At 43.5% G+C, this 26645-nt stretch overlaps 1 long non-coding RNA gene across 3 annotated transcripts in view; it reads right to left on the reverse strand.

The window, feature by feature from the left end:
* Window positions 1–2626: 2626 nt before the first annotated feature.
* The window catches only part of LOC135229202 (uncharacterized), a 57140-nt gene continuing 33121 nt past the window's right edge, over window positions 2627–26645 (reverse strand). Inside the window, exons 1-4 of one of the 3 annotated variants that reach the window (XR_010319983.1) lie at window positions 16195–25095; window positions 8991–9165; window positions 4814–4931; window positions 2627–4635 (exon numbers count right to left, since the gene is read on the reverse strand). This is a non-coding gene — a long non-coding RNA (uncharacterized LOC135229202). Of the gene's footprint in view, window positions 4932–8990; window positions 9166–16194; window positions 25096–26645 lie in introns of those variants that run through there. The other 2 variants (XR_010319982.1, XR_010319981.1) reach the window with 2 other exon arrangements.

Below are 26645 nucleotides of genomic sequence, written 5' to 3' on the forward strand. Positions count from 1 at the left end.
GGTTTCTAAGGGTTTTAAGTGCTCCGGCCATGGGCACCAACCCGATCTTCCAGCACCTGCGGACGGACCGCCCCCCCCCCGGGGGATTGGCTGCTCTGGGACCCCAAGCCCAGAGGGCGGTGAGAAGCTGACAAACGTGAGTGATGTCCTGCAGGCTCCAGTTGGCGGGGCAGCCCTGCTCACATGGTCTCAATACCGGCAATCGGGCAATCGGCTTCGTGCCTGGGGGTGGTTTCCGAATGTTCCCTCGTGTCCCCCCACCCGTGCAGGGCGACAACTCTCCCCTGGGCGGGGACCTAGTAGAGGCCTGCAGGGCATCAGGGTATGGAGGGGCAGAGCTTGGGCGGGGAGGATGCAGCCCTGCAGGTTCCTGTACGTGACCACGGCGGGGGGGTGCGGGTCATGAAGGCTGGGCCTGGTAGAGGACCCACTAGGGCGCGCAGAAGGAGTGGGTTAGGATAATCATAGCATTAATGGGAGTATTGAGAGAGCGCCCTGGGGCCTTGGGTCCCTCGGGAAGAAAAGCTTCTGCTATCGCCACTGGAGCAGTACCCAGGTCAGTCCCGGCTTAGGTCCAGGAGGTTCCCATGCTCAGAGGGTCTGGTGGGCAGAACGGAACCGGCGGTGCGCGCGCCCTCTCGCGGCCTTGCACCGAATCGCTGAAGTTCAGTGTCAGGCGATTCTAAGCCATGGTTTTGGAACTGAAGAGTGAAGCAGAGCAAATGATGCAGTGCCTTGATGGGACCGGTGGAGACAACAAGAAGCAAAGCACAGCTGAAACTTCAAAATTCCACTGAGTGTTAGTAGGATTTGGAGGAAGAAAATAGACGGAGAGTCGAGAGGCCCAGAGATGCAGAAGGGTTAGAGGATTAGGGTTAGGGGTTAGGGTTTGGTGTTAGGGGTTCAGGTTGGGGGGTTAGAGGTTTGGGAGTTAGGTTTAGGGGTATAGGTTTTAGGTGGTTGGGGGTTGGGGTTAGGGCTGGGGTTACTAGGCTCGGGCACAATTGGTTTAGGGTTAGGGTTAGAGTGAGGCTGAGGTTGATTCCCCAGTCTTGTGTACCGTCTTTCCTTTGCCAGAGTTACCACCGATCTGTTGTTTGGTTGGAAACCCTGATGGCGTAGTGGTTAAGAGCCACCGGTGCTAACCAAAGGTCTGCAGTTCGAATCCACCAGGCACTCCTTGGAAACTCTATGGGGCAGTTCTAATCTGTCCTGTAGGGTCACTATGAGCTGGAATTGACTCGACAGCAGTGGGTTTGGTTTTTTTGGTTATTGTTTAGTTGGCTTTTCTCTACCCGCTCTTCGTCTCCCTGGTGAACATCAAGGATTGTTTCTGTGCATAAATGTTTTCAGGAGTTTTTATGATAGTGGTCTCTTACTGTATATGTCGTTTTGTGATTGGCTTAGTGTGATGCGCCCCAGATTCATCCATGGTGTGAGATGTTTCGGAGATTCATCATTGGTCTTTATTGTCGTGTAGTGTTCCACTGTGTGTACGTACCGTAGTTTGTTTATCCATTCCTCTGTGGACGAGCACTTAGGTTGTTTCCATCTTTTTGCTACTGTGAATAATGTTGCAGTGAACACGGGTGTGCATATGTCTATTCCTGTGACTGCTCATGGAAACCCTGGTGGCTAGTGGTTAAGTGCTACAGCTGCTAACAAAAAGGGTTAGGGTTTGGGGTTAGGGATGTTAGGGTTAGGGTTGTTAGAGTTAGGGTCGTTAGGGTTTGGGGTTAGAGTTTAGGGTTAGGGTTTTTTGGTTGGGGTTAGGTGTTAGGGTTAGGTTTAGGGTTTGAGGTTAGAGTTTGGAGTTACAGGTTAGGTGTTAGGGGTTGCAGTTTGGGGTTTAGGGTTTTGGGGTTTAGTCGTTAGGGTTTGGGTTAGGTTTTAGGGGTTAGGGTTTAGGTTTAGGATTGGGGTTGGTGTTGGGTTTGTTTGGGATATGTGGTTTGGGGTTAGAGGGTCGGTGTTAGAGGGTTGGGGTCTAGAGGGTTGGGGGTTAGAGATTGAGGGAGTTAGAGGGTGAGGGGTTAGAAGGTGAGGGGGTTAGAAGTTGAGAAGATTATAGAGTGAGGGAGTGAGAAGGTGAGGGTGTGAGGGGGTGAAGGTTAGGGTTTAGGGTTAGAGGGTTTAGGCTTAGGGTTCAGAAGCTTGGGGTTAGGGGGTTAGGGTTTCAGGGTTCAGAGGTTGGGGTTGGTGTTGTGGTTAGGGTTAGAGAGTTAGGGTTAGAGGATTAGGGTTAGGGGTTAGGGCTAGGGCTTAGGGGTTCAGGTTTAGGGGTTTGGGATGGGTTTGGGGTAAGGTTTTAGGGTTTAGGATTAGAGGGTTAGGCTTAGGGCTTAGAGTTTAGGGTTTTAGGATTTAGAGTTTAGGGCTTAGGGCTTAGAGCCTAGGGTTTAGGGCTTAAGGTTTAAGGCTTAGAGTGAGCGTTAAGGCTGGGGGCTGGGGTTAGGGTTTAGGGTATTAGGGTTAGAGGGTTAGACGGTTTAGTGTTTAAGTTTAGGGTTTAGGGGTTAGGGGTTGGGGTTAAGGGTGTTAGTGTTTAGGGTTGTGGCGTTTAGGGTGTTAGGGTTAAATGTGTTAGGGCTAAGGGTGTTAGGGTTTTGCGTGTTAGGGTTTTAAGTGTTATGGTTTAGGGTTTAGAGTTAAGTGATAGGGTTAGGCTTAGGCTCATTCTTAGGTTTAGGGCTAGGGATTTGAGGTTTAGGGTTTGGGGTTAGGTTTGGAGGTTGGGGTTAGGATTAGGGCTAGGGTTAGAGGGTTAGAGGTTAGAGTTAGAGGGTTAGGGTTTCGGATTAGGGTTTCATGTTAGCGTTAGAGGGTTAGGGTTCGAGGGTTAGGGTTAGGGTCATTAGGGTTAGGGTGGTTAGGGGTTAGGGTTAGGTGTTAGGGTTTAGGGTTTACGGTTAGGTTTAGGGTTTGGAATTTGAGGTTTGGGTTTAGGGTTTGAGGCTTAGAGTATAGGGTTTAGTGTGTAGGGTTTTGATGTGTAGTGTTTTGGGGTGTAGGTGTTTAGGTTGTAGAGTTTAGGCTATAGGGGTTAGGGTTTGGGTTAGGGTTAGGGTTTAGGGCCTTGGGGGTTAGGACCTAAGGGCTTAGGGTCTTAGGGGCTTTGGGGCTCAGGGCTTAGGGGCTAGAGTTAGAGGGCTAAGGCCAGAGGGCCCGAAGGCCAGAGGGCCAGGGTTATGGTTTGATTCCTGGCTGGCAATTTTTTTCCTTCAATATTTTGTGTAAGTCATCCCTTTGCCTTCTTGCCTGCATGATTTCTGCTGAGTAGTCCAAGTTTTTTATTATTTACTCTCCTTTGTTGGTGACTTCCTTTATCCCTAGCCTCTCTTAAAATTCTCTTTATATTTGATTTTGGCAAGTTTGATTATTATGTGTCTCGGTCACTTTCTTTTGAGATCTACCTTATGTGGAATTCGATGAGCATCTTTCATGATATCATGGAAGTTTTCTGCCAACAAATCTTCAACAGTTCCCTTTGTATTTTCTGTTAGCCCTCCCTGTTCTGGTACTGAAATCACTCATAGTTATTTCTCTTGATAAAGTCCCATATGATTCTTTGGATTTCTTCATTTAAATTTCTTTTATCTGCTTTCTCTTCAAATATATTAGTCCCAAGAGTTTCACCTTCAATCTCAGTAATTCTGCCTTCCAATTCCTCAGTTGTGCTCTTCTTACTTTCTATTGAGTTTTCTAACTCTGTAATTTTATTGTTAATCTTCTGAATCTCTGATTGCAGTCTCTCTATGGTTTCTTGGAGCTTATTAAATTTTTAACTATGTTCTTGAGTAACCTTTTTAATTTCTTCAGCTGCTTTATCTTTATGTTCCTTGGCTTGATCTGCATTTTGCCTCATTGGAGAAATCCTTGGGCCCTTCACTGGCTCGCCATGCAGCTCCACAACGTCCACTCCTGGCCGTGGCATTTGGCCGGTGCCCGACTGAACGTGTGCTCCGGAACCATGTTTCTCCACCCATCACTATCATTCTGCCACCAGGGGATATGTGAGTATGGGAGTCACCATTTCTCACTGGCAGCAGCGTCACAAGTCACTAGACTTCCAGGTACCCGCAGACCTAGGCTGCCTTCTGCCTCAGGCAAGGTCCCGAATTCTTTATACCAGATGCTGACACCGGGCAACTGGTGAACATTCATTTTGATCGACACAGAGGTCTGAGTGAGGGTCAGCAGGCCAGGTAGGTGAAGTCAAGGCCAGGTGGGCGGGACTAAGGTTTCTTTGCCATCACCATGGAGAGAGTCTCCCCACCGGAAGAGTGGGCAGAGCTTATGATGGGCCTGGTGACAAGACTCAGCCAATGGCAGAGATCCAGTCCACCAGGCAGATGACACAGGGTCCTCCATTGTGACCTAGGACACCTAGTGGCCACAGGATTTGAGCACACCCTGGGAAAGGCTACGCAGGCACAAGGGAGCCCCTGGTGCGGACTGCTTCACGGCATTGGCAGAGCAGGCCAGGGTCCAATTTTCCCACTTTCCTCAGGATATCAGTACGCAAGACATCCTCACTCAGCATCTCTTGCCTCTCTCTCTGTATGTGTTCATTCTCTGAAATCTCTTCCTTCTCTCCCTGAGTCACTTCACAGCTTGGAGTGCCTGATAGAGTGCCTAGAGACGAAAGAGCAAAGGGGGAAGGTGACTGATTGGGGAGCTACATCACGGGTGTACTCTGGCCAGGTGAAGCTTGTTGACATGTGGCAGCCTCTCCGGAGACTACTAATTCCACTGACGACATTCTATGCAAATACCCGGGTGAGTGCCATGGGCAGAAAACATTGACACATACCTGCCAGAGGCCTATCCTGGGTCTGAAGAGTCCACCCCGGTCTCCAGCGACTCATCATCTCAGCACACACTTTGCTGCACGCATGGAAATCGCCTCTCTCCACGAATGCCTTCACCTGCTAGGAAACACACGATGTCACTCAGCCAAAGGAGAGCACAGGCAAAGTCAACTGAAGCCCCCATTGTCAAGATTTTGCTTCTGCTGGGCCACAGCCCCCGGTGGCACACTGCATGCGCGTCACTTCTCCAAAGACAAGGCCGAATTCTGGACAACCAGGGCCCCAGCAGTCCAGAGTCTGCAGAAGGCGGCACATGGATCGCCTCTTTGCCACATACAGGAGGGAGGCCTGTGCCCTAGACTGGCTCCGCTAGAGCTCCACGACCTCAGCTATTTTCCCTGACCTTTGGCCCGTGCCCTCATGAGTGTGTTATCTCTAGTTACACTTCTCCTCCGACCACTCTGAATCCACCACCTGCGGATACCTGAGTATGGAAATTAACATCTATCTCTCGCTGCAGTGTCACAGGTCGGTCACTAGGTGTCTAGGCTCAGACTGACCTTGGCTGTCTTCTGCCCAGGCAACTAGCCTAAGCCTTCAAAGGAAATGAGGACACGTGGTCACTGGCCGACATCCTTTAACCAACACTGAGTCCCTGGTCAGCATCCTGGAGTCCTGGCAAGAAGAGCCAGGCACCTCCAGGAGCATCTGGAGGAGGAGACAGGGGCTGAACAGGCTACCACACCTACTGGTGCTGCTACACATGTGGGAGACCTGGCTGCAGAGGGTGCAGGCATGGCCTCAGGGTCAAAGGAGAAAGCACCTGAAGACGTGCTAGGACCCTTAGACTGAGAGAAGCAGGATGTCTGGACTGCAAAATATGCACTCTTCAGGGAAGAAGTTCATTCAAGCTTCTTAAACCCACCTCACCTGGAAAATCCATCCTCTTTTAGCCTTGTGCCCCTTCCACACCCCTTCTAGTACAAAGAGAGATGCAGCCCTACGGCACCAGGGTGGAAGAAGCCCCAGGATAGCTGTCCGAAGACATGAGGTCCACTCAAAAGCTTCCCCCGCCAAGGAGAGAAGAGGACAAGACTCATCTGCAGATGAGGTCTCAGGGCCCTGAGAATGAGCATAATGTTTGTAAGGAAAGAGAAATAGGATTTCAGTGGGATATGGAAGTCTGACAAAGAGCCTCTGCAAAGATAGCTCTAAGGGAGGTGTGATTGTGAAGGTGGTCTGGTCACTGAGTTCTTTGTAGTACAAGGTACCAGACAGAAGCCAGACTCTGGGGGGAACCTGCCTGCCGGTGAGCAGTGGGCATAAAACCCTAAACCAATGAGAATCGAATCCCTTCTCAGCAGCTTCTGCACAGATCAGTGATGTTTGCTTGGTCTTTCTCTTTTCTGTGGTCTAACCTGATCTGTTCTGAGATCAGAGAGTTGGAATAGAAAAGCCTGACTGAGATGAAACGAGCAAAGAGAAGACAAGGCCTCCTAAATCTGGTGAAGACAGAACACAGATAACCAAAGGTGAGGATGGGAAGAAACAGATTGAGTTCCAAGTCCCATCCACAGTATCCCAGGGCCTGGGAATCCCTGGAAGTGCCAGAGGTGTGTACTCCCTGGGAGATGCGACCCCAAGTGTCAGAGGAAGCCCTGTGGAGCAAGGAAGGGAGGGCAGGGCCTCTAGGATGGGCACTTCCATACAGGCTGCCCATGTGAATTTCTCACAGTGACCGTGACAGATCCTGAGAGGGACAGTTTGAGGCAAAGGAAAGTAAGTTTTCTGAAGAGGGGTGAATTCCACAGTCGCCTGATAATGAAACAGAAATCCCGTCCTGCTCAGAGGTACTGAGTAGGAGGGATTGTGAATTCCCATCCTGCACAGAGGTTGGCTGGGAAGTTCGACTGTCTAAAGACAACGTGGCCAAAGTCTTCTTTATCTTTCAAAGATATATCTTTAACTTCCTGCAAATTCAATCCTGAAAAAAAGCCTAGAATATACAAGTGTGGGTTTTTCAGGAGAGCAACAAGGGGAGAAGGTGATAGTGGCATATCAGAGAAGGAGAACAATAGTCTAAGGGTCCCTGTGTTACTTAATGAATCACACACGGTGTCAAGCATTCTTCCTTACCTGTAGACATGCAAATTCAGTAGATGTTTTAGCAATAACTGAATTAATCCTCAGAATTCTTTTTGGCCATTTCGAGGCATAGAGACCAGAAGAAGTCATTAGTTACAAGAGCAAGCAATAATTCGCTGGTCTGAATTTTGTTCAATTTCTGTGTTTGCCCTTCATAGATGGATAAAAGTCTCTGAATCTGGCATTGAAGACAGTGTTTTCTCTATTGTTATGGATTGAATAGTGTCCCCCAAAATGTGTGTCAACCTGGCCAGGCCATGATTCCCAGTATTGTGTGGTTGTCCTGCATTTTGTGATCTGATGTGATTACTTATGTGTTGTAAATTCTAACCTCTGTGATGTTAATGAGGCAGGATTAGAGGCAGTTAGGTTAATGAGGGAGGACACAATCTGCAGGATTAGGGTGAGTCTTGAGTCAGTCTCTTTTGAGATACAAAGAGAAAAGTGAGCAGAAATGAGAGGGACCTCATACCACCAAGGAAGAAGTGCCTGGAGTGGAGCATGTCCTTTTGACCCAGCGTCCAGGCGCTGAGAATTTCCTAGGCCAGGGGAAGATGGATGACAAGGACTTTCCCCCAGAGCCACAAAGAGAGAAAGCTTTCTCTTAGAGCTGGCGCCCTGACTTCAAACTTCTTGCTTCTTAAACTGTGAGAGAATAAGTTTCTGTTTGTTAAAGCCGTCCACTTGTGCTATCTCTGCTATAGCCACACTAGATAACTAAAAAACACATATATAAAATAGTAAAAAAAAAATGTTTCAAATACACACACACACGTATGATGTTATTAAACTTTAAAAGGTTTTACATTCTTATAACACATTTAACAACAGAGATTTGTATACAGAAGTGATAATAAGAGCCATCCCCACATAAGTATATTGTACCTGCTCCCCCAAAGTGTCCAGTGTCCAAAGATACATATGTACCCTTTTACACACTTCTTTTTGCCGGGACACGTGTAAGTACATTCATTTGTTTGTTTTTATGGAAATTAGGTCACATTCTACCCATGTTTTTCTCTGAATCACTCTTCACTTGACAATTTTTCATGGATCCTCTAAATCAGCAGACATGGAAGAAGCACTCTTTTTGGTTCTTCTCATTTTTAACTCCCACCACTCTTCTGTCAGTTTGTTGTAGTGTGGTGGCTTGCATGTTGCTGTGATGTTAGAAGCTATGCCACCGGTATTTCAAATACCACCAGGTTCACTGATGGTAGACTGGTTTGAGTGGAGCTCTGGATTTAGACAGACTAGGAAAAAGGACCTAGTGACCTATTTCTAAAAACAACTGGCCAGTGAAATCTTACAAATAGTACTGGAACACTGTCTGATGGAATGACAGAGGATAACCCCTTAGGTTGGAAGGCACTCAAAATACAAGTGGGGAAGAGCTACCTCCTCAAAGTAGATCCCACTTTAATGACGTTTCCTGATGGGGCACAACTCATAATGAGAAGAAACTGATGCAAATATCCTTTAATAATCAGAACGTGGAATGAAGGAAGTATGAATCTAGGGAAATTGGAAGTCATCAAAAATGAAATGGAATGCATAAAGGTCAGTAATCCAAGGCATTAGTGAGCTGAAATAACTTGGTTTTGGACCTTTTAAACTAGACAATGATATGTTCTACTATGCCAGGATTGAGATACTGAAGAGAACGGCATCATATTCATCGATAAAAAGAACATTTCAAGATCTTTTCTGAAGTAGAACACTACGAACAATAGGATAATATTCACAGGCCTACCAGGAAGACCAGTTAATAAGACTATTATTCAAATTTACACACACATTATGAATGTGAAAGATGAAGAAGTTGAAGGTTTTTACCAAGTTCCGCAGTTTGAAACTGATCAAACGTGATGCATTCATCAATCAAGATGTACTGATAATTACGTAATTAGAATGCGAAGTTGAAAACAAAGCAGACAAATCAGCAGTTGGAAAATAAGGTATTGATGATAGAAATGACAATGAAGCTTACCTGATAGAATTTGGCAAGACCAATGACTTATTCATTGCACATACCTTTCGTCAGGAACATAAATGGTGACTATACTCGTGAACCATTCCAGGCAGAATAGATAGGAATCAAATTTGTGGAAGGTGATGATGGAGAAGGTCAATACCATGAGTCAGAATCAGGCCAGGGGCTGACTGCAGAACAGATGATCAGTTGCTCATATTCACGTTCAAGTAGAAGCTGAAGAAAATTAAAACAAGTCCATGAGTCAAAGTATGCCCTTGAGTATATCAAACCTGAATTTAGAGACCATCTCAAGAATAGATTTGATGCACTGCACACTAATGATCGAAGACCAGATTAGTTGTGGGATGATAACAAGGACATCATATATGAAAAAAACAAAAAGTCATTAGAAAGACAGGAAAGAAAGCAAAGACCAAAGAGGATGTCACAAGAGACTCTGAATCTTGCTCTTGAATGTACAGTACCTAAAGACAATGGAAGGAAAAATAAAGTAAAAGAGCTCAACAGAATACCTGAAAGGGAAGCTGGAGAAGACAAAGTATGATAATAATAATGTGAACAGATCTGGAGTTAGAAAACCAAAAGGGAAGAAAACACCTGGCATTTCTCAAGCTGAAAGAACTGAAGGAAATATTCAAGCCTCTAGGTGCAATACTGAAGGAAGGATTCTATGGGCAAAATATCGAACAACACAGGAAACATCAAAAGAAGACGGAAGGAATACACAGACTCAATACACCAAAAAGAATTGGTCGACATTCAACCATTTCAGGAGGTAGCATTGGATCAAGAGCTGATGGTACTGAAGGAAGAACTCCAAGCTGCACTGAAGGCATTGGCAAAAAACACGGCTCCAGGAACTGATGGAGTACCAAATGAGATGTTTCAACACAGGGACGCAGTGCTGGAGGCACTCACTTGACTATTCCAATATATTTGGAAGACAGCTACCTGACCAAATGACTGAAAGAGATCTATATGTGTACCCATTTCAAAGAGAGGTGGTCCAACGCAATGTGGAAACTATCGAGCAATGTAATGTCATTAACATCCCACGCAAGAAAAATTTTGCTGAATATAATTTAAAAACAGTTGCAGCAGTACACAGACAGGCAACTACCAAAAATTCAAGCTGGATTCAGAGGAAGACATGGAATGTGGGATATCATTTCTGATGTCTGATGGATCTTGGCTGAAAGTAGAGTATATCAGTAAGATGTTTACCTGTTTTTGTTTCCTATACAAGGACACTCAACTGTGTGGCTCATGACAAATTATGGATAGCTTAGCAAAGAATGGGAATTCCAGAACACTTAACTGTATTCATGCGGAATATCTACGTAGACCAAGAGGCAGTCATTTGAGTAGGGCAAGGGGATACTGTGTGGTTTAAAATCAGAAAGTTATGTGTCATGGTGGTATCCTTTCACCATACTTACTCAATCTGTATGCTGAGCAAACATTCTGAGAAGCTGGTTTCGAAGAACAAGAACATGGCATCAGTTTTGGAGAAAGATTCACTAACAACCTATGATATGCAGCTGATACGACCTTGCTTGCTGAAAGTAAAGAGGACTTGAAGCAGTTACTGATGAAGAGCAACCACTACAGCCTTCAGTATGGATTACACCTCAACATAAAGAAAACAAAAATTCTCACAACTGGACCAGTAAGCAACACCATGATAAACAGAGAAAATACTGAAGTCATCAAGCATTTCATTTAACTTGAATCCATAATCAATGCCCACAGAAGCAGCAGTCAAGAATTCAAACAATGTATTGCATTGGGCAAATCTGTTGCAAAAGACCTCCTTAAAGTGTTGAGAAAGAAAGATGTCACTTTGAGGACTAAGGTGTGCCTGAGCAAAGCCATGATATTTTCTATCACCTCACATGCTTGAGCAAGTTAGACAATGAATACGGAAAACCGAAGAACTGATTCATTTAAAATATGGTGTTGGCAAAGAATACTGAATGTACCATGGACTGCCAGAAGAATAAACAAAACCATCTTGGAAGAAGTACACCAAGAATGCACCTTAGAAGCAAAGATGGCGAGACTTCGTTTCACGTGCCTTGGACATATTTTCAGGAGGGACCTGTCCCAGGAGAGGCTCATCATGCTTGGAAAAGCTGAGGGTCAGAAAAAAAGAGGAAGGCGCTCAACAACATGAACTGACACACTGGCTGCAAGAATGGGCTCAAACATAGCAATGATTGTGAGGATGGTTCAGGATCAGGCGGTGTTTCATTCTGTTTTACACAGGATCGATGGCATCTAACATCCACAACTAACATATGTATGCATATATATATGTATGTGTGTATGTGTGTGTGTGTATATATATATACCCATTGCCATCGAGTCGTTTCCAACTCATAGTGACCCTACAGGACAAAGTAGAACTGCCCCACAGAGTTCCCAAGGAGCGCCTGGTGGATTCGAAATGCTAACCTTTTGGTTAGCAGCTATAGCTATTAACCATTATGCGACTAGGGTTTCCATATATATATATATATATTCTCTTCACTAGTTTTGCATCTCTAGAGATCCCAGGCTAAGACATTTGGTACCTACTGTGGTTCTAGAGGAACCAAATCTTAAGGATGAGTTTTCTGAATTGATTCTCAAGTCTGGCTAGTCTTAAAGGCACTGATGACTGTCTCCAGTAGTAAACAGGCTATTGCTAATCCATGGTGGGAGGTGACAATAGAAATACGCAAAATACTACTACCACTGGATCAAATATTTGTGAGAGACAAGGCTCTGCCTGATTACATATTTGATACTTTTCTATAATTTTGTCAGAATAAGAATAATAAGGAAGCTGCTTGGTTAGTCCTGCTTTTGCTAGTCACACTGGTGAATGAAAGAAATGGGCTCAAAGCTGAAGCACCACATACAAGATCTGAAAGCTGCCACTTGTGCCCAGAAAGAAAACCATATTTCTTATAGTAACAAGGCTAATGCTGCCAAAAATAAACTCAGATTCTTATCATAAGAGTGACTGAATTAAAGCGCCAATTGAATATCCAGCCTCAAATGGTGTCTGAAGTTAGAGTGAGGGTACTGATTGGGAAGAAATGGGATCCTGAAACTCGGGATGAGGACATATGGGCAGACAGTCAGGAAGTGGGGGACAATGAACCTCCAATTTCTGTTGAATCACTCTTCCTAAGAGAACCAGACCTCTTACTCCCATCTGAAGAGATTCTCTAACTTTGCCTGCTAAGGCACCCTTCCCAGTAAAACAATTATCCCTTCCACCTCCATCTAATGAGATTACCCTCAGCTGTGCCTGAAGTGTCTTGTTTGAATTATCTCCTGGGGTGGTATCTGGGGCATTGCCTGGGGCATCACCTTAGGCAGATGTCTTATAAGACACGGCTGAACATCCCACTGCCACTGCCCATTTTTGCTTCTAGACCTATACCTAGACTTCAGTCCCAACAAGCCCCAAAAGGTGAACTATGAAGTGTGACCCAGGAGAAAGTATGCTAAACTCCAAAAGAACTGCTTGATTTTTCTAATACATACATACATACATACAGAAACCTGGTGAATATGTGTGGGAATGGCTATTATGGGTGTGGGATAATGGTGCAAGCGACATAAAGGTGGATTAGTCTGAGTTTATTGATATAGACCCAGGAAGCATAGATTCTTCATTCAGTGTTTCAGCTTGAGAGGTTAGAAAAGGATCTCATAGTTTATTTGGTTGGTTTACTGAAGCATGGATTAAGTGGTGGCCTACAATAAATCAAGTGGAAATGGCAGATCTGCCATTGTATACTGTAGGAGAAGGTAACCAAAGGCTGAGGGAAACTGGCAGGTTAGAATGGATTTATTAGGCTGGACCCACAGATCCACACACGGAGTGCCCAGAGGGCTCTCTTTGTACCATAGCGGTGAGGTACAAATTTGGGAAGCAAGCCCCAGCATTATTGAAGACTTCTGTGGTTGCTATTTTATGTAAGTAAGAGTCCACAGTGAGAACTGCCCTAACTGAATTAAGACACCTAACTACAATGCAGTTGACTGGACCCCGTGGTGGTAGCAGCCAAGTGGTGGCACTCAATCAACAAAGACAAGGTGTGTGTGGTTACCATAACAGACAGTAGAGTCAAAGCAGTAATCAGAATAGTCTGCTCACATGGATTTATGGCAATGGCTACTTAGTCATAGTGGCCCTGGGAGTGAAAGAGCTGGGAAATGGACATCTCCTGGTACCTAGTGTCTTAGATATCTAGTGCTCCTGTAACAGAAATACCACAAATGGATGACTTTAACAAAGAAAATTATTCCCTCACAGTCCAGGAGGCTCTATAAGTCCAAATTCAGGGTGCCAATTCCAGGGGAAGACTTTTTCTCTCTGTCACTCCTAGGGGAAGGTCGTTGTCACCAATCTTCCCCTGGACAAGAAGGTTCTCAGCACAGGGACCCTAGGTCCAAAGTATGCACTGCTCCTGACACTTCTTTCTTGGTGGTACTGAGGTCCCCCTGTCTCTCTGCTCTTTTCTCTTTTATATCTCAAAAGAGACTGACTTAAAACACAACTTAATCTTGTAGATTGAGCCCTGCCTCCTTAACATAACTGCTTCAAATCTTCGCTCATTAACATCATAGAGGTAGGATTTACAATACATTGGAAAATCACACCAGCTGACAAAATGGTGGATAATCGCACAATACTGGGAAGCATGGCCTATTCAAGCTGATATATACATTTTGGGAAGACAGAGTTTAATCCGTAACACCTAGTATGCAGCTATCGACCTGTTAATGCCTTTTTCTCCATACCTGTTTGGAAGTATCACCAGAAACAGTGTGCCTTCTCTCTGACCTAAGTATATAAGGACCAAATAATATAGAGGAATCTCTGTTACATTTTCTCCATCTTACCGTTATTTGGCCTCATAGGCAGACCCAGTCACTTAATTGCACGGCAGAATGAAGAGATTAAAGCCCCAACATTCTTGCCAGTGGACCAGGAAGGTAGCTGCTCAGACATCAGAGAGCCTCAGAGAGACAGAGACCAGGCGGCTCAAGAGAGGGATACCATAAAGTTGTTTTTCATACCCCCTTCCACTCCCATAGTTGCATATGCTTTGCTCTGACCCCAAGAAGTAGATCAATCCTTTGAGAACTGCATTATGGGTTAGAACACCAACAAGGTCCCAGACTGAGTGACACTCCCATAGATTACATCCAAATATCATTGCAAAGTCTTCAAAATCTGAACTGACATCTGAGCCACAGCATCCAGAAGTTGGGAAAGAACCTGCAGCCTGAACATAACTGGGTCAAGTGATTGCTAAAACAAACAACATCAACATTTTCTGTAAGATTGAAGTAAGACATAGTCTTGGAATCATAGACAAAAACTTTAAAAAGCTACTTTAACCACGCTCAAAGAAGTAACAGGCACACCTTAGAAAAATAGAAAAATACATAGAAACCATTCACAAATGAAAATTTTAGACAGGAAAAATAGAGATAAAAAATTCACTTGATCAGCGGAATGCTGTTGACAGACAAAAGGATCAATGAGATGAAAATAGTTCAATTGAAAATATCCAATCTGAAAACAGAGGACAAATATTGAAAAGAAAATGAACAGAGCCTCAAAAAAATCCAAAAATATCTAACATTTATTTATTGGAATTCCATAAGGTGTAGAGAAAATATGTGGTGTAGAAAAAAGTATCTGAAGAAATACTGGCTGAACACTTTCCCAATTTGTTGAAAGACATAAACTTACAGATTCAAGAAGCTATGCAAACTCCAGCAAGTTAAACTCACATAATTTTACGCCCAAATGCCTCACTGTCAATTGTGGAATAACAAGGACCAAGAAAATATCTTCAAAGAAGCTAGAGAGAAAACAACTCATTTCACACAGGAGAAACAATTGGAATGACTCTGTATTCATCATCTGTAGCCATGGAGGCCAAAAGGCTGTGAAAACAACATTTTTTCAACACTGAAAGAAAAGAAACATTAACCCAGTGTTCTATAGGCTGTTACTTCTTTCATGAGTAAAGGAAAAATATTGACATTCTCAGGTGAAGGACGCTTAAGAGAATTCATCGCCACCAGACTTGTTCTAAATGAAACACTAAGGAAGTTCTTCAGGTGGTAGACTTGGAATTTCAGGAGTTATGGAAAGCAACAAAGTCGAAAGTACCTTCTGAAGTTTGCCGATCAGCCAAAGATTAGACAGGTCTATAAAACAAACAATAACACACGTGAAGAAAGTGTTTCTTAGTTCAATTGTGTGTATGAGACCAAAAGTACAAAACCTGCCCAAAAGCACAGAAAAGAGGGCAGGACGGAACAGGAATCATGGCGGATGGAAACGGGGAACCGGAGCATAGAAGAGAATATTGACACATCATGAATATTGCCACCAATGTCACAAAACAATTGTGTATAAATGGCTGAACAAGAAAGTAATTTGCTCTGTAAAGTTTCAAATAAAGCACAATAAAAAATTTTTAAAAAGTGGTAGGTATCTGGGTAAACATATTATGCCAACCCTGCTGTCACTGCACAACATGGTGCAGGACTCCCCTCTTTGGAAAGACTTGCTAGCCTATTGGAAACACTTTGGAATATACTCTTGGTGGCAAATTAGTATTAGAGAATGGGATTATTTTGAAAATATGAGATGTCTGTACTCATGTCTGGTGAATAAACTGGATAATAAAATTTTCAGAGCGAAATGAGATGTTCTAACAGAAAAATAGGCCTGAATTCCCACGTGGGCCATGAGCCTAATCTGAAGGCCTTTCCCAGAGAGGCATTTCAGGCACTTCTAGAGCAGCAGGAGCGCTGGGGAATGCAGGTGTCAACCTCCCCCAGGGCCTTCTCTGAGGAGTAAGTACCTGCTTTAGTAAGCTTAGGGGTTCATAAATAGTCATTCTGCATAAGGTCTTCAGGTTCAAGTCTGTAATCCAGCTGGGATTCTGTGTGTGCTGCATCTCTGCATCAAAAGAACATGCTTCTAGAAGCAGAATGCCAGGAGAGAGGCGGTTGGGCAGTTGGGGGTGGGGGGTGCTGCGCAGACAGGGGTGCCCAAGGGAGGCACAATATAGTCATTCTGCAGCAGGTCTAGTCATTCTGCATAAGAATTAGAATGCTTCTGTCAATGCATAATAGTTTACATGCAGGACATAAACAAAGTGACTGAAGGACAAAGTCGAATAGTAAACCAAGCCACTCCCTGTCAATCCTTACCTGAGAGGGTCTTCATGAAGACTTCCGGGGATGGAGAAGGACACAGTAAATGCTGATTTATTTTACCTCTTCCTTCCTCAAGAAACAGGAACTGGTGTTAAGATGTCAGGTGTCAAGCCCCAAACTCCTCTTCTGGTCTGTATTTAAGCTGTATAATAAAACTGGGATCAGGCAATCAGCCGTGAGCAGACAGACCCAGAGTATTCCCAGTGCCCCACATCTTTGAGCTCCAGTGAGATCCTGTTCTTAGTCACTAGATTAGCAGAGGAGCTGAAAGACTGAAATTCCGTGTTTTAAGGCAACTTGGGCTTCAAACAGTCACTTATTGCTAAAGTCGTATTTCTCTGTGTTAATTTATGATCCTTAACTCAAATCCGGAGTTTGGAGCTCATTTTGATAACTCCTCATTAGTCTGCATAGACTAGAGTCTGCTCACAGTCAGTGATGACAATGGAGGAAACAAAGTCCCTAGCCCAGAGGAGGGACTGCTCCCCATATTTGGGGAAATGCCCCTGGGAAGCATCGGCGAGGTGCACTTTGGCCTCTGTGGCTTTGCCTTCTGCTCCTGGAATTGCACCCTGGGGGCCTCCATATGCAGACCCAGAGTCCGTGGGTGACCACAACTCCCCCCTTCTGGGTCATCGTCCGGACACACGTTGCGATATGCTTCCTGCCCTCCTTTCCAGCATAAGCGCTGCGATCACAAGTGGCAGAACCAGTTCTCAGGTCCAGACCCTAGACCTTGCCCTCCTTGGCCTTAGGCTTCCCCTAGTCCTGGTGGAACCTGCAAGCCTGGCGGATGCGAGGTTAGCACCCGGCTGGGTGGGCTTGGGCCTGTCTCAAAAGGCTCATGGCGCACGCGGGTTCCGCCTCCTTGGAGCCTGCAGGCTTGCGGCCGGCAGCCCGGCATCTCCTGCCTCCCTCGGGCGCCCTCTCTGAGCAGCAGCTCCCCTCCCCCTCCCCCGCCAACCACCCAACAGTCGCACTGCCTGCTTTCTGCTTCTAGAAGCGTGTTCTTTTGATGCACACATGCAGCACACACAGAAGCTCAGTTGGATTACAGACTTGAACCTGAAACGCACAACTTTAAAACTACTAGACTGGCGGGGGGCAGGGGTATTGGCAGTGAAAAAAGGAAAAAAAAAAAATAAGAAAGAGAACAATTACAAAAAAAGTATTAGAAGACTATATCCTCACATTATGGACTCAAGAAGGTTGTGGATAAACAACTGCGCAGATAGCATACTGTTGTCTCTTTGCAAATAAGTCTTAAATGAGGGAATTTGGTACCGGGAAGAGTTGCAGAGCCTGACTTTGGGGAAATCTGGGATTGATGAATTGCCTTCCATGAGGCTACAAGCCCTGATAATCAATATTTGAAGATGAGATTCGAGCAACCTAGAACATGCATCAGAATTTTTTCTAAGTAAATTAGCACCAGAAGATGCCTTTAACCACTAAATAAAATGGGTCAGTAGTTCAAGATCTCCCTACAAAGAAAACGGCAGACCTAGATCGTTTCCAGTCAGGTTCCAGCAAACATGCAAGAAACAGTCATTTTAATCTTGTACATAGTCAACAGAGATTAGAAAACCATGAGATACTCCCCTAACTTGATCCTTAAGGCTAGTTTAAAAATGATAACAAATTAGAGAAGGATGGTAGAAGAAGAGTTAGAGGACAAGCACACTCAGTAACTGAGATGCAAAACCCTATGTAAGATGCCAGCAAAGGAAATCCAACAAAGGATAAACCACGTAACATGCCATGATCAAGGCGTTTTATTGTAGGCATACAAATTTGAGTGAACGTTAAAGATTTAGTAATTTCATTCACCACATGCATAGGTGAAAGAAGAGAAGACATATGCTCACCTCAAGAGATGGGGGCAAAGCAGGTTGATAAAATCCAATCACACGGAGAGATAAGGACTAGGAGCAAATATGGAACAGAAAAGGAGTTCCCGAACATGGAAAACTACAACTAGCACGATAGTTCATGGTGACGTGTGGGACATTCTCTTTAAAATTAATAAACAATAAAATAAGGGTGCTTCTATCATTACTTTTATTAAACATTGAACACTGGAAGTGTAAGCTAGTACAAAAAGAGAAAAAGTATAACTGCTATTCATAGATTATAGGACTGTCTCCATTGAAAACTGTAGAAAATACTGGAATTAATAGTAATCATAAATAAAAAATAAATTGAAATTTCAATGCATCACCATCGAGCTGACTCTGTCATAGCTCTTAGGTGAAAGCAAAGGACACTGATAGGGAAAGAGCAGGTTCGGGTGGTCTAGACCAAGGAGGGAAGAAAATTATTCTGCACTGGGCTGAACTTATAAGAACGGGTATGTGTGTTAGTTACCTAGTCCCTCCATAACAAAAAATAACACAACTGGATGGCTTTAAAGAACAGAAATTTATTTTCTCACAGTTTAGCAGGTAGTCGTTCGAATTCAGGGCATGGCTGTAGTGGGAGGTCCTTCCTTGTCTACCTCAGCTTCTAGTAGATGCCAGCAATCATTTGTGTTCCTGGCCTTCTAGAAGCATCTGTCTTCTTTGTCTGTCTTCCTTTTCACCTGTTTGTGTCTGTGTGTATTCTGCTCCTTTTATAACTAAGAAGAGTTAGGCTTAGGACCCACCCTACATTGGTATGACCTCATTCACATAATAAAAGCAGGCCCCCTCTTTCCTAACAAGGTCAGATTTACAGGTACAGGGGTTAGGATTTCCACATACATTTTGGAGGGACACAATTCAATCCCTAACAGTCGATTTACCAGATATTCTGGATTGAGAGTACTCGCATGAACAGCTCAGAGTGGTTCCAATTCTTTGCTACATTCGTTGGCTGAAACTTGTCTCAATGGTCACCCAAAGGAACGCTGGAGCAATTTATTGTGTAGGACCTGGCCAACCATTCCTAATCACATCCATTGTGTGGAAAAACACACAATCCCATCACCGAAGCCTTGAGAAATTCATGGATAAGAAAAGAATAGTGGCTGGAACAAAGAATTGTTTCATAGCCTAGATAACATGGTGTAGGTGTTAGATATTCACATGGAGATGTCAGGTAATAAAACTTCACCCCACACGGGGATGTCAAGGATAATACCAACAGCTAATGTTCATTGAGTACCTACACTGGTGCCAGGCACTCCTGTGCTTTTCCTTTCATGTTTGCTTTTCATGATGGCCATATGAGGAATGTATCATTATAATGCATAAAGAGGTCAATACAGAGAGTTAGGCTGACATTTCAATATATGAGTCTGGACCCAGGAGGAGTTTGAATGGATGGAGGTATAAACCTCAGGTCCTTAGCTACAAATAGACAGCAGTGAACTCACTGAGGCATCCTAGAGGGAGGGTGTCAATAGAGAGAGGAGCAGGCACCAAGCCCAAGGGTACTCGGGTATCTAGAAGCCTGCCAGGTGAACAGCAGCCAACAAGCCTCTCTGAAGTCCAGTGTGGTTCCTGGAGGGTTGTCTGTCCTTGCTCTCAGCTGCATTTCCCCAGTGCTCCTCCCACCTGCACTGGGTTGTCCCCTTCATGAGGACAGGGACAGTGTGTACCTTTCACCACTGTATCTGCATAACATAGACTATTTCTGGCCCATGGAATATACTGACTGAAAGAAAAATAAACAAACGATAAGTACGTAAAATCCTTCGTAGTTGATACCTTGGGATACATTAAGGGGCTTCATGAGTAAGAGGGAGAAAAACTGATCAGGGCTGCTTCTGAGACCATCTCTTAGGCGTAAAGAGTGTTAAACAATAATTAAACAAAGAGATTTAATGGCAGAGATGTATGTTAAAAAGATGTAAGTATAGGTTGAAGATTACTAGAAACATGCACATTTATTATTGCAACTATAGTCAAATCGTTAAAAAACATATACTACATGCACACAGAATATTATAAAGTAATTTAATGCCCTCATTAAAAAAAAACAAAAAAAATTTATCATGAGAAAAGACTAATGATGAACGAAAATATCAGGATATAATATCTGTGTTAATATACATAAATGTGTGTGCTAATACACACATAAAACCAGTTGCCACTGAGTCAGTTCTGATTCATGATGACACCAGTGTGCCAGAGTAGAACTGTACTCCATAGGGGTTTCAGTGTTTGGGTTTTCGGAAGTAGGCTGCCAGACCTCTCTTTCACAGCAATTCTGGGTGGACCTGAACTCCAACTTTCTGTCAGCAGCTCAAGATATTAACCATTTGCATCAACCAGAGACTCTAATACACATACATGCCAATGTAAGTAAGATAACAGACATATCGGAACGTTAATAATTTATTCTATGCATTACGTATGTTTTCTTGTTATTTATTGCATACTTTCCCATTGCTTCCAAGTTTTTGAGGAATAGAATGTACTTCTGGAAAAATTCATGAGAGATTTTTAAGTAATGAAATAATTAACAGAAACAGAATGAGTAAATCTGTGGCAAGGCAGCCCATGAACCCAAGATTACAGTAACACTGGTATGAAAAGGAGAATTGTGGAGTCCTGAAGCTCAGTGGTCCCATGCATGCATCAGGAAAGAGGGAAGAGCAAATAAACAAGGAGAAAATACAGTGAGCCAGAGGAGTGGGAGCCCTCTGTTGTGGGCACAGTTTTCTCATGAAACTTTAGATGGACACAATGGGTGGGATTATCCACTTCCATCACACAAACATTTTTATTACCCTTGATTTTAACGGAACTATGTTATAAAAACAAATGATAAAATAAAGTATAATAAAAGAATAAATCTCATAGTGGACTACTATCATTTTCCCCGGCCACTGAGGAGGGCAGGAGACACACACGGGAAAGAAGATGGAGCAGTGTGAAGAATCATGCTTAGTGAGGAGGGGAGTGTTTCTGAGACAGGCCTTACCTGCTACCACCTAGGGAAGTAGGCAGCCGTGCACAACCAACTGGAAGAAATGGCACATTATTTCTGAGACCTACTCCAGCTCATAACAAATTATGGATAACATGGGAAAGAATGAGATTTCCAGGACACTTAATTGTTCTCATGAGAAACCTGTACATAGAAAAAGAGGCAGTCATCTAAATAGAACAAGGAATACTGCATGGTTTAAAGTCAAGAAAGGTATGCGTCTCCATTGTATCCTTTCACCATACCTATTCGACCTGTATGCTGAGCAAATAATCCGAGAAGCTGGACTGTCTGAAGAAGAATAAGGCGTCAGGATTGGAGGAAGACTCATTAATAACCTGAGATATGCAGATGATACAATCTCGCTTGTTGAAAGTGAAGAGGCCTTAAAGCATTTACTGAAGAAAATCAAAGACTACAGACCAACAGCCTAACAACAGGACCAATAAGCAACATCATGACAATGGAGAAAATGTTGACATCACTAAGGGCTTCATTTTACTTGGATCCACAATAAACACCCATGGAAGCAGCAGTCAAGAAATCAAACGACACATTGCATTGGGCAAATCTGCTGCCAGAGGCCTCTTAAAGTGTTCAAACGCACAGATGTCACCTTGAAAACTAATGTGCACCTGACTCAAGCCATGGTGCTTTCAGTCGCCTCATACGCACACGAAAGGTGGGCAATGAATAAGGAAGACTAAAGAAAAATTGAAGGCACTGAATTACGGTATTTGCAAAGAATATTGAATATACCACGGACTGCCAAAAGAATGAACAAATCTGTCTTGAAAGAAGTACAGCCAGAATATTCCTTAGAAGCAAGAATGACGAGGCTTCATCTCACATATTTTGGACACGTTGTCAGGAAAGATCGGTCCCTGGAGAAGAAAGTCATACTTGGTAACAAGTGGCCACAACAATCGGCTCAAACATAACAACGACTGTGACGGCGACGATAGGTAGTTTAACATACATTTAGACCCATACGAATTAAAATTTAAACAATTATTTCATGCCTTTTTGTAGCGGTTTCAGAATATACAATTAAAATAAATGTAAACAATTAATAGAAAAAATCTCTGAAAATAAAATTTAATTTTTTTAAGTCACTGCTCCATAGCCCAAATCTAAATGGCTTGATATAAAGCACTGGTTTTTGTGATTCACAAAAAGCAGGTGCCAATTCCTGAACAAGAACTGAAGTGACAGGAGAAACTCCCCATGCTGTTAGAGCCCTGAGTATGGGCCCTAATCCAATAATCTGTCCTCATTAATTCCTTTTCATTTCATCTCTGTGAAAGAGGGGAGGGAGAAGGTGAGAGAGGGTTACATGTGCCTATTCTGTTCTTTAGCATGTAGTTAACTGCCAGGAACATGTATTCATAACAGTCTAAAAAACGTTAAAGTACAAATAAGGAGGAAAACCTCCTAGTATATATATGTATGAGGTAGCACAAAGAGTTAAGTGCTCAGCTACTAACTGAAAGGTTGGCAGTTTAAATCCACTCAGAGTTGCCTTGGAAGAAAGGCCTGGCAATCTACCTCCAAATGGTCACAGCTGTTGAAAACCGTATGGAGGGCAGTCCTACTCTGAAAACTCACGGGGTCCTCAGGAGTGAAAATCTCCTCAACGGCAACTGGATTGGTAATCTATATATGGCATAAATGTTCGGAAAATTAGTTTCTGAACATATACACGGCATACAGAATACACTGCACATTAGTATTATGTGCCAAAACCCACTGTCATCAAGTCGATTCTAACTCATAGTGACCCCAAAGGACAGAGTAAAACTGCCACATAGGGTTTCCAAGGCTGTAAGTCTTCACTGAAGCAGACTGCCACATCTGACTCCTGCAGAGAGGCGGTTGGGTTCGAACCACTGACCTTTCAGTTAGCAGCCAAGTTCTTTAGCCACACAGCCACTAGGGCTCACTGCTGTCATGTACAGTGATTACATAAGCAAATTCTGAAACAAACTGCCTGGGTTTAAATCCTAACTCAATCTATCAGCTGGTTGATCTGGGCACGTTACTTTACCTCTCACTGCCTCAGTTTCCCATTTCTAAAATGGGTCTTATTCAAAAGGTTGTTACGCAGGTTAAAGAAAACACACAAGGCACTTAGAAAAAGGCCTTACACACAGAATGAACACAATAAATGTTAGCTTTCACAATTATTAAGGGAATACAAACAGCTTAGTTGAAGAAACTTCCATTGAGAAATAGTTGCGTTCCAAAATTCATGTGTAAAGTCATTTATATCAACTGTTAAAGTTGTATGTTTAGATTCAAGTGATTACTGAGGTGTGTTATGATCTTGAACAGAGTTCAGGGGACTATACAGGCTGACTCTGCATGCCCTTCTCCTGCACATCCATTCCATCTCCCTTGGAGCCCAGACATCATGTTATCAATTAAACCCCTCCCACACTGGTGGTGTACTGTTTAAGAGCTATGGCTGCTAACCAAAAGGTCATCAGTTCAAATCCACCAGGCACTCCTTGGAAAGTCTATGGCACAGTTCTGCTCTGCCCTATTGGGCCGCTATGAGTTGGAATAGACTCAGTGGCAATGGGTTTTTAATGGGTATGAGTTAACTGTTCAGTGCTTAAAGACATACCAAAAGCAACCACGAACACAAAAGTATAGTAAAAAGTTCTTATTTCAGAATAGCAAAGCCTTTTTCTAACACAGTGGTGAATTAGGGTGGACTGTGGATCAAGAGGAGGCCTGGTGGCATAGTGGTTAAGAGCTCAGCTGCTAACCAAAAGGTCAGCAGTTCGAATCCACCAACTAGACCTTGGAAACTCTATGAGGTAGTTCTACTCTATGCTATAGGGTCTCTATGAGTTAATATCAACTAGGGTCTCTATGGGTTGGAATCAACTTGATGGTGACAAGTTTGATTTGGTTTGGATTAAATTATGACCCTAAAAAACGTGTGTTTCAACTTGGTTAGGCCATGATTCCCACTATTGCCTAGTTGTCCTTCATTTTGTGATTGTAATTTTACTGTAAGAGGATTAGGGTGGGATTGTAACACCACCCTCACTCAGGTCACCTTTCCCTGTGGTGTGACCTGCACCACCTTTTATCTCGCAAGAGGTAAAAGGAAAGGGAAGCAAGCGGAGAGTTGGGGGCCTCAGACTATCAAGAAAGCAGCACCAGGAGCAGAGCATGTCCTCTGGACCCAGGGTCCCTGCACCTGAGAAGCTCCTTGACCATGGGAAGGCTAAGGACAAGGACCTTCTTCCAGAGCCGAAAGAGAGAGAAAGCTTTCCCCTAGAGCTGATGCCTTGAATTTGGACTATTAGCCTACTTTAATGTGAGGTATTACATTTCTCTTGGTTAAAGCCATCCACTCATGGTATTTCTGTTACGGCAGCACTAGATGATGAAGACAGTGGGTCAAGGTGGAAGGGGTGGATGAAGGACAAAAAAAGAAAAATGGACAACAAGAGAAATATAAGAATTCAGAGAACTGTGAAAATTTAATTCCTGAATATACTTTCTTTCTCCTCCCTATAACTGGAAGGACTTTTCTCATATACAGCATATATAAGTAAATCCTTGCAATATTTAAAACACTTAGATTTTTGTAAAACTCATTCTCTGAAAACTCATGGTGGCCCCATTAATTTGTGGCTTAAAAACAACTCAGAACTAAAAAGAAGCATAAATAAATAAATAAAGGCACTGCTGTCATTTGCGGGTGATGTTCTTTTCCTGTTATCCACAACCCACACACTCGGGAGTTAATTTTCCAGGGTCAGTGTTCATAGACCATCCTCTTTCTCGCACCACCACCCCACCACCCTTAATTATTTAGAAAACGCAGTGCCAGTCAGTGCTCCAAATATCAAGTTTTCTCTCCAAAATGCCAACTCGCACTTGGGGAGCAGGCTACATTCTCAGCTATCAGCAATTCCACTAGCCCCTGCAGATAAGGAACATGTCTCCACTGAACTGTTCGTTGTAATTAAAAAAAAAAAAAAAGTAAAAAACTGTTTCTTAAAACCAGAAAAAAAAAAAAAAACAGGCATTTCCCTATTACCCACCCACCTCACTCTCCCACACCGAGTGCTCCCCTCACCACACACACACTCAAATATTTCCTACCAAGGGTGTGTCCCAAGCACGGGGTCTGGCTCCACTCTTCTTTTACACCCCTTGGAGGCCTCTGGAGAAACCATACCTTTGGTTGGCAATTCCCTGAACCCTGCCTATTCAAGCTGGCACTTATTCAAAAAGGCAGGTGAGTCTTCAAGTCAGGTTTTTAAAAGGAGTTTAAGAGGAGCCAGGTGATATGCCTACTCACCCTCAAGTTTCTCAAAGGTAATAATTTCTTGAGATGTTTACAATGTCTCAACTATGGGTTAATTAAATCCCTTAGGATGGTGGTCATAGGAAAATCCTCCATCTCAATGCCCCCCACTTTGAAAAAAAAGAGGGGGAATCTCCAAAATCACAAATTTGAATATCTACATACTTGATTGAACTAAGGAGTAAGTTCCTCATCTGTGTTATTCTTGGTTTGAGCCTGGTGGTGCAGTGGTTAAGAGCTCAGCTGCTAACCAAAAGGTCTGCTGTTTGAATCCAACAGCTGCTCCTTAGAAACCGTATGGGGTAGTTCTACTCCGTCCTAGAGGGTTGCTAAGAGTCAGAATTCACTGGATGGCAATTGGTTTGTTTGTTTTTCAATCTTTGGCTGAAAGGTGGACTTTGTTATCAATTTATTAAATCAACTGGTAATTTGCTGGATATTTCTCATACACGAACTTATGATGTCTTCAAATCCAGCCAATCAGGTTTAGGAAGAGAGAAACTTCTCTACCTTAGCCTCCCTGCCACTCCCAAACCTTTTTCATTGATTTCCATGCCCTGTTTAAGTAACATCATTCATTACTTCTCACTATCTAGGTTATCTGAGCCAATTCATGGCAGTCAATTCCACCTGAGCCCTAGGATACCCTCATTTACATACTCTGCCCTGTTGTTCCTTCACCAATGGCTGACCTCACATCTTCCCTTGAATGTCTACTAGGCATCTCAAACTTTATGTGGTTCAAATAAAATTCTTCGTCCAAGTGTCTTATCTACCTCCCAGTCTTCCTTATCTCAGCAAATGTTCTCACTATCCTCTGGGTTGTTCAGGACAAAAACCTAGAAATCATCCTTGATTTCTCTCCTTTATTCAAATCTTGCATCCAATCCATTGACACATATTCTGGACTCTTGGCGCTACCTTAACATAAATCCTGACTCTATCCACTTCTCACTACCTCCACCTTACATCCACCATCATCTCTTGGTTAAAACTGGACTCCGTGCCACCGATCTTCCCTCTTACAGTCTACATAACAGCATCACCTCAGTGGCTTCTCATGGCAATTAGGAAAAATTCCCAAATCCTTCCCATGGTCTTTCATGATGCGGGGCTTGCCCACCATACTAACCTCATTTCCTAACAGTCTTCCCTCGGTTCACTCCACACTAGCCATGACTTATTTCCTGAGCTTCCT

Source organism: Loxodonta africana, unplaced genomic scaffold (assembly GCF_030014295.1).
Source record: "Loxodonta africana isolate mLoxAfr1 unplaced genomic scaffold, mLoxAfr1.hap2 scaffold_147, whole genome shotgun sequence".
NCBI lineage: Eukaryota > Metazoa > Chordata > Mammalia > Proboscidea > Elephantidae > Loxodonta > Loxodonta africana.